Source organism: Hippopotamus amphibius, chromosome 9 (genome assembly GCF_030028045.1).
Source record: "Hippopotamus amphibius kiboko isolate mHipAmp2 chromosome 9, mHipAmp2.hap2, whole genome shotgun sequence".
Taxonomy (NCBI): Eukaryota; Metazoa; Chordata; class Mammalia; order Artiodactyla; family Hippopotamidae; genus Hippopotamus; species Hippopotamus amphibius.
In genome coordinates, this window is record NC_080194.1 from 39,455,021 (window position 1) to 39,464,122 (window position 9,102).

Below are 9,102 nucleotides of genomic sequence, written 5' to 3' on the forward strand. Positions count from 1 at the left end.
TCCTTGGTGGTGCAGTGGTTAAGAATCCTCCTTCCAATGCAGGGGATATGGGTTCCATCCCTGGTGCTGGAAGATCCCACATGCCATGGAGCAACTAAGCCCCATGAGCCACAACTATTGAGCCTGCACTCTAGAGCCTGCAGGCCACGACAATTGAGCCCGTGTGCCGCAACTACTGAAGCCTGCACACCCAGAGCCCGTGTTCCCCAACAAAAGAAGCCACCACACTGAGGGGCCTGCACACTGCAACGAAGAGTAGCTCCTGTTCACCACAAGTAGAGAAAGCCCGCAAGCAGCAGCAAAGACCCAACGCAACCAATTAATTAATTAATTAATTAAAAAAAAAAGAAAAAAATTCCTTCACTCTAAATAAAGTTACTTTGGTGAAAGGATACAATAGAAATATATTGTGAGGCATGATGGTATACCCATTAGTTAATCCAAAGAATGTGAAGTGATAATTCAACTTTCCACGTCATCAGAATGATTTATCACTAACGTCATTATTATAGAACTAATGTTCGAACAAATCAGTAGAAGATAAAATACAAAAATCACTTTAAACTTGCAAACATTTATGTAAAAAGCAATTAATCATTATTTTTATGTAAGCAAATGGTGACTGTATATTTATAAGTATATACACAAGTAGCAATAAAGATATGCTTTACCTTATTTTTACGTTAAAGTGAATTAATAATGTATGATCAATTGATCAAACTAAAGTAGGTGAAGAGAAATTGCTTTGTGGTAGGAGGACTCTAGAAAGAAGCTTTAATTCATTCCTCATTTTAAATTGCCGTGGTCCATCCCTATGGTCTCACTGTATCTTCTCCAGTGAGAGCAGCTTGAGGACGGCCCTGAGGATCTGCTGTGTTTTGATGCTGTAGATAACAGGGTTCATCAGGAGTGGGAAGAGCACAGAGATGGTGCCCATGAGGATGTGCACCAGGGGTGAGGTGTGGTGCCCGAATCCATGCACAACGGACAGGCCTAGCACAGGCACATAGAAGCAGAGCACAGCCAGGAGGTGAGAGGCACAGGTGTTGAAGACCTTGAGTTTCTCCCCGGCAGAGGCAATGGCCAGCACAGTGCGGAGGATGATCGTGTAGGAGAGCAGGATGAAAAGAACATCAGAGCCCATGGCCAGCATGATGACACACAGCCCGTAGAGTCTGTTGAAACGTATATCAGAGCAGGCCAGGCGGATCATGTCCTGGTGAAGGCAGTAAGCACGCGACAGTGCCCCAAGGTGACAGTAGTCAAATTCAAGAGATGCAGTGAAGCTGCAGCCATGATGGCAGCACTCCGCATGCCCAGCACAACCCCGCCCGGCCAAGGCCACACGAGGCCCCGTGAGCACAGATGCATAGCGCAGCGGGAATCGGATGACCACCAGGTGGTCCAGAGCCATCACAATAGAGCACGGCGGACTCCGTGAAGGAGAAGGAGTGTAGGAAGTGCTCCTGCAGAACACAGGGCACCAGGCCCACCATCCGGGTATCGAACCACAGCACACCCAGCACTGGGGGCAACGTGGACATACAGGGCCCAAGTCTGTCACAGCCAGGATGGCCAGGAAGTAGTACATGGGCTGGTGGAGGGAAGGGTCTGTTCATGCCAGATGCAAGATGGTAGCATTGCCCAGCAGGGCCACAACATATCCTATAAAAATGGGCAATGAGATCCAGGGCTGAGCCCATTCCAGGCCTGGGAAGCCTGTCAGCAGGAACATAGAGAAACTCAAGTTGGCACTTGATGGGGCGGACATCGTCATCCTCAAGAGGCCTGTTCGCTCTGTGGAAGTCCATATGTTGAAGGTTACTAGACTGGTGAGCACGAGCTGTCCTGCTGCCATAGGGGGACGATCCCCTGCTGGCTGCTCTGCCTCTCTGCTCTCTCTGGGACCTAATGACCTTTCACTTAACTCCTGCCATCACAAGCAGCCTGTTCTTTTCCTGCTTTCTCCCCTCTTTCTCTTATTCTTATCTAATCTTTTACGTACTTCAATGATATTAAACCTCAGTAAGGGTTTTCTGTGTTCTTGTTCTGGACCAGCTAGTGAAAGATAGTTTGTTGTTGTTTGTTTTTTAATTTCTCTTAGAAAAATCTGCTTAGCTGAACCTTAATAGAATGCTCAGATTCTCAGAAATATTGTCACTCCCAAATTGTGTTCTTTGTTTGAACTTACCACTTCAAGCTTTTCTTATAGAACAAATTATCTCTAATTTTTCTAAGCAAAATGAAGACGCCCATAGAGAGTTTCCTCATGCAATCTGCTCTCCATTTTATATCCTATTGTCATGACGTGAACCTCTCCACATGTCCATACGATCAGGAGAACTGGTATCTTGCTTCTCTCCAAACTTAATCTTCTCAAAGAATCCAGAACTCTCTATCAGGTATCTCATGCCTCAAGCATCTTCTCAGGTCCCCTGGGAAACTCCTTCTTCTACAAACTCTTACTAATTCATCCTATATAGGTTACATTTTTAAAGTTGCTACCTTTACTCTGATTCCTGAGATTTCTTTCTTTTCAAATCTGAGTATTTGAGTGCACTGATGTGACTGCTCCCTTGTTTTTTCTGTTTTTTTTTTTTTTTTTTTTTTTTGGTGGGGGTTGTTTTCTTTTGTTTGTTTTGTCTGTTTATTTTCAAAGATATCTCTTCCTTAAAAACCAGGCTGGAGGTCTGACACAACTTACATAACTTTAATAAATCAGGTAAACTTATTAAACCAATGTTTCCTAAACAGGTATTGCAAAAAGCACATATTTGTATGTGTACTTTGAAACAGAAACAACAATGACAAAGCCTGTTCCTTGCTCAAATCACTTTATTAAATATTAAAAATCAGGGGTACCTGGTGAGATGCTCACGAGACAAGTCCTGTTATCCTAGATCTCAGTGTTTGATGTAATATTTGCTTCTGTATTCTCACCAGTAAAATAATGATAATGATATCCCCTAATCAAAGAATGGATGTGTTTTAATTGCACACCATGTGCACAGAATTAAGTACAAAATCTGGAATGCAATAAACAATAAATATAGTTGTTACTGCTCCCAAGCCAATCACTGACTTTCTTGTAATTTTCCCCTATTGTCTTTCTCCTATTATAGAGGAATAAAATCCATCTCCTCTCTAATATGAGAGTGCTTTAGATCTCAGCCTAATGTTCCACATACACTTGAAAGACTGGGGATCTACTGAGAGACTAATAGACTGAGGAATTGAGGCACAGTGATAAAAGGGCATCCTGAGGAATAGATTGCAGCTTATATTGAGGGACAGAAAGCACAGCTGAGGGACAGAATGAAGGCTGAGGCTGAGGAATGGGAGAAGGTATAGAGAGAGTCAGATGGGGAAGAATGAGAGAGAGTGAAATGGTGGCCTTAATAAAAATATGTTGATAGGCAAAGATGGAGATAATGATAGTTCAAGAAGCAGGGGAGGCTGGAAGACCTTGAGAAAGTGGAAGAAGAATCATGGGTGGTGAAAGCTTATGAGAAAGAAAAAGGACAGAGAAAAGCAAACTGAATGTCAAAAAGAAAGGGCATTGTGTGACTTAGAGGAAAAAAATTGACAAGCAGAAGATGAGGGGGGTGTGAGGCAGAAAGGGATGGAATGAAGGGTCTGGAGAATGGGGAAGCTAAGGCCAGAGAGAAGGTTACTGAAATACTAAAAGCCAGGAGAATAGTGGCAGAAAGACATGGAGAGAAAACCAGGGATAAAAAAGCAGAGGAACTGTGAAGGGGAAATCCAAACAATAGATTGATAGGAAGCTCAGGAACTGAGAGTGGATGGGGAGAGGCAGAGGGAGACACAGAGAGAGGAGGAGAGGCAGAGTGGGAGTCAAATGAAAGAGAGAGAGAAGGGGTTTGAGTAGAGAAATCTCTTGTGAGACAACAGGAGAGAAAGGGCAGGGCTGGGGCAGCAGGGAGGACAGGAAATAGGGGAGATGCTCTGATATGTAGGGACTGATATGGGGAAGCCTGAGGAACAGAGGGAGGATGAGGGACTGAGGAGACTGAGGCAGGTACCCTAGGGAAGGAGGCCAGGGAATCTCACAGCCCTTTGTCCAGGCTTCTCAACTCTAGACACAGTTTCAATAGACAGTGTGGTGGTTAAGTAGCTCTAGAAGCAGAGCACAACTCCAGTATTGATGAACTCCATGATTTATGCAAATTATTTGCTTAATCTCAGTCTCCTCTTCAGAAAAATTGGGACGATTATATCTCTGTAGGTTACAGAGCCCTCAGCAATGATAACACAGAGCCCTAACCGCTGGACCACTGGGAAATTCCCAACACTTCCTTCTTATTGAAAGTTCTCCATAACAATTATGTACCATATGACAGCTCCAGCTCTTCCCTTCTTGCCTTTGGTGGGCTCTAAGTTAGTAACTGATCTGACAAGAAATGTAAGAAATTCAAGGTTGGGACTCAGAGCTCATAAGCGGTTTTTGGACAAGAGAGCCACATGACTTTGGTGAAGGGACCAAATCCCTTTGCACCTTAGCTTCTTTCTGTGATGGAAGGTCTTCACCTGTTCCCTGCCCCCTTTCCAGGGAAACTATTGGAATTAATTGGAGCGGGAAAGAAGTGCTCTGAAGTGTTGGAAGTCACATCGATTGGGGAAAGGGAGAGAGTTGTTGAGATTATGATTCCTCACCTGCTACAACCCTGCATCACTCCACTCCCAAGCCCAGCCTAGTGACACATTCCAGTCTCTCTTTCCAACCAGAATGATCATGGGAGCTATCATAGACAGCAGCTCTAACCACAGACTTGCCATCACCCTGGAAGCTACCCTGCACCATAACTTACAGACTGACAGATAAGGGGTATCAGAGAGGTCATTGGATTGGCTGCCTCCATCCACAAACCAAGGGGCTTTCAACAACTTACGGGTCCCCTGCTCTCCATATCTTCTTTCCTAGGCTCCACAGCTCTTCTCACTCCTCACTTCTGCCCCAGCCTATCCTGACTGACTCAGGAGGATGCCTGGCATCTGCTGCATTGTAAGACTACTTGTTCTTCTCCCCTTGGGTCTTGGGCCCTCAGAGGAAACTCCTTAAGTGGATGCAGACCTGACAAATGCCAAAGAGGGATTAGCATCCTTTCAGAACTTAGTCTTTGGGCACCTCTGTTATCCATCATGGAAACTTAATGACCCTTAAGTAGCACCATGAGATATTCCAGCAGATCAGATACCCTTTCATTCTCTCCTCCCAATAGCTGCTATAATTATAAGAAATGTATTAATTGACCCTCAGTCCTCCTTTCTGTCATCCTCTTTTCCCCAGCCAAGCCTCCTTTGGGACTATTCTCCCTACCAGATAGTTATTCACACTCATTCATTCAGAGAATATGTAGAGACTACAAGCTTTGGGCCATCTTTAGGATGCAAAGATTAATAAGACACAATCTCTACCTTGAAGAAAATCATTGTGTTTTGCAGGAGATGGATATGAAAAGGTCTGTCTCTGCCTGACTGAGTTAAAAAAAAATAAGAATGGATTCACAAGAGAGAGAAGGATTTAACAGGTGTTCTTTACCGAGGGCTTCCTCTCTCCTTTGATTCAAAATTCCAGATAAAGGGGAAACATACAAAGTTTCAGAATTGTCACAAAGCAAGACATTATAAAATTTTGTGAATTTTAATTACCTGAAAAATGTGTGTTTTACAAATACAGTGTCAGTTTCAAAGACCTAGGCATGAGGATACTAAATAACATGATGGGCTTGTAAATAATTCTGAATATGGGAGCACAGGGTCAGTGCTGGTGAGTGGACCAGGTCATCTACACAAGACATCGTCATTAGCATTAACAAATCTAGCTATGATGAGTTTTGTTTGGTTGGTTGGTTTTTGTTTTTTCTTACTGAAACAATATAGCATACTTTCTAAGAACACAGACACCGCAGAAGTATAGAAGTGCTATGAACATAGAACTACAGGCATACAACATTTTATTGTGCTTTGTTTTATTACACTTTACAGATATTGTGTTTTTTACAAATTGAAGGTTTGTGCGAACCCTGTGTTAAGCAAGTCCGTCAGCTCCTTTTTCCAATAACATTTGCTCACTTCATGGCTCTGTGTTACATTTTGGTAATTCTCACAATATTTCAAAAATTTTCATTATTATTATATTTGCTGTGATGACTTGTGAGCACTGATCTTTAATGTTACTATTGGAATTGTTTTTGGGCATCACTAACTATACTCATATAAGACAGCAAATTTAATTGACAAATGTTGTGTGTGTTTTAATTGCTCTCCCATCTCTCTCCCTCTCCTCTGGCTTCCCTATTCTGAGGCACAACATTAAAATTAGGCCAATTAGTAACCCTACAGTGACCTCTAAATGTTCAAGTGAAAGGAAGAGTCATAAGCCTCTCACTTTAAGTCAAAAGCAAGAAATGATTAAGCTTAATGTCGAAGACATGTCAAAAGCTGAGATAGGCTTAAAGCTAGGCCTTGTGCCAAATAGTTAGCAAAGTTGTGAATGCAAAGAAAAAATTCTTGAGAGAAATTAAAAGTGCTGGTCCAAAGGACACACAAATGGTAAGAGAGTGAGACAACCTTATTGCTGAGATGGAGAGAGTTTTAGTAGTCTGGGTAGTAGATCAAACCAGCCTCAACATCCCCTTAGCCAAAGCCTAATCCAGAGCAAGGTCATAACTCACTTCAATTTCATGAAGGCTGAGAGAGGTGAGGAAGCTTCAGAAAAAAGGTTTGGAACTAGCAGAAGTTGGTTCATGAGATTTAAAGAAAGAAGCCTTCTCCATAACATAAAAGTGCACGTAAAGCCACAAGTTCTGATGTAGAAGTACAGCAAGTTATCCAGAAGTTCTAACTAAGATAATTAATGAAGGTGGCTACACTAAACAATAGATTTTCAATATAGACAAAACAGCCTTATATTAGTAGATGACATCTAGGATTCCGATAGCTAGGGAGGAGAAGGCAATGCTGGCTTCAAAGCTTCAAAGAACAGGCTAACTCTCTTTAGGGGCTAATGCAGCTGGTGAATTTAAGTTGAAGCTATTGGTCATTCACCATTCTGAAAATCCAGTTCTCAAAAATTATGCTAAATCTACTCTACCTGTGCTCTATAAATGGAACAGCAAAGACTGGATGACAGCACATATGTTCACAACATTCTTTACTGAATAATTTCAGTCCACTGTTGCACCTTCTGCTCAGAAAAAAAGAATTCCCTTTAAAATATCACTGCTCACTGACAATGCACTTGGTCACCCAAGAGCTCTGATGGAATTGGACAACAAGATTAAGGTCCTTTTTATGTCTGCTAGTATAGCACCCACTCTGCAGCTCATGATGAAGGAGTAATTTTGACTTTCAAGTCTTTTTATTTCAAAAATATATTCATAAGGCTACAGCTGCCACAGTGATTCTTCTGATGGATCTGGGAAATGCAAACTGAAAACCTTCTTCACCATTCTAGGTGCCATTAAAGATATCCCTCATTCAGGGGAAGAGGACAAAATATCAACATTAACAGGAGTTTGGAAGAAGTTGATTCTAACTCTCATGGGTAACTTTGAGGGGTTGAAGAATTCAGTGGAGGATGTAATTGCAGATGTAATGGAAATAGCAAGAAAGGAATTAGAATTGGAGCCTGAAGATGTGAAGGAATCGCTGCAATCTCATGATCAAATTTTACCGGATGAGGAGTTACTTCTTACGGATGAGCTAAGAAAGTGGTTTCTTGAGATGGAACCTACTTCTGATGAAAATGCTGTGAAGACTGTTGAAATGACAACAAAATATTTAGAATAGTACAAAAACTTAGTCGATAAGGCTCCAAGATGGATTTCCTTTAGTCAACGGTAGGGGCAATCTTCTCTGCCAATTTTAGGTTCACGACCTCCTGAGCAATGGGATCATGACTTAGACATGTTTGTGGCAGTTTCCTTCATTAGAGGAAGATCGTTATGTAAGATCGCACGACTGCAGTGCCTAGAAGCAAACACTGACTTCAGTTACTGTCAGTAAATCCATAGGAAAAGTAAAATCAGAGATGAGAAGAGTCAGGTGTGGGGTCAAGGGTGTCTACTAGGTGAACAAGGCCAGAGGGAGGACATCATCAGAAAGATTTGGAGAAGCTCATGTTGGATGAGCCATTAGGAAAGAGTGCAGGAGTTCTGATTCTTCCAATGTGACTCAAGAGTCCAAAGGATACGGCTTATCCAGGATAGACACCTAAGAGAAGGATCTTGGCCAGCCAGAGAAGAAGACAGTTCCAAAGAGCTACAGAAGGAGGTACATTTCGTAAGGTGAATGTTTTTAAATTTAGATTTATTTATTTATTTACTCATTTTTAACTGAAGTACACTTGACTTATACTATTATATTACTTTCAGGTGTACAACATAGTGATTCTACATTTTTATAGATTATGCTCCATAAAAAGTTAATATAAAGTATTAACTATATCTCCTGAGCTGTGCATTACATCACTGTATCTTCGTTAGATGAATTTTTTTTTTTTTGGCTGCCTTTGGTCTTCATTGCTGCACACGGGCTTTCGCTAGTTGTGGCAACTGGGGGCTACTCTTCAATGTGGTGTGGGGTCTTCTCATTATAGTGGCTTCTCTTGTTGCGGAGCACGGGGTCTAGAGTGCAGGCTCAGTAGTTGTGGTACCCGGCTGGCATATGGGATCTTCCTGGACCAGGGCTTGAACCCGTGTCCTCTGCATTGGCAGGCAGATTCTTAACCACTGCGCTACCAAGAAAGTCCCTTGTTCTAGGTGATTCTTTACTAATTGTTCCTTTTAAGTATTTACTTAGTTTCATTTTAGTTTTAGCTTTTGCACATAGATAACAAAGTCTTCCTCCGGGCAGTTTTTGATGCTATCAAAATGCCTAAGTCTTATATAGAGAGGAAGGCATTATAATTTAAGCAATAGAAGGTCAGCATTTCTAACTCACAACTCAAGAAAGACATACACCCATATTTTATTTAGGGCAGTGAAAAAATTGGGGAAACATAGGGTGTAATAATAGATACTAAATGCTGTCAATCTTTGGCCTGATTTGGGACTTTCTTCTGGGCACCCAGTAGAATTT

At 41.9% G+C, this 9,102-nt stretch overlaps 1 pseudogene; it reads right to left on the reverse strand.

The window, feature by feature from the left end:
• Nucleotides 1-820: 820 nt before the first annotated feature.
• LOC130860440 (olfactory receptor 51V1-like) lies at nt 821-1,777 on the reverse strand (annotated as a pseudogene).
• Between the last annotated feature and the right edge of the window lie 7,325 nt (nt 1,778-9,102).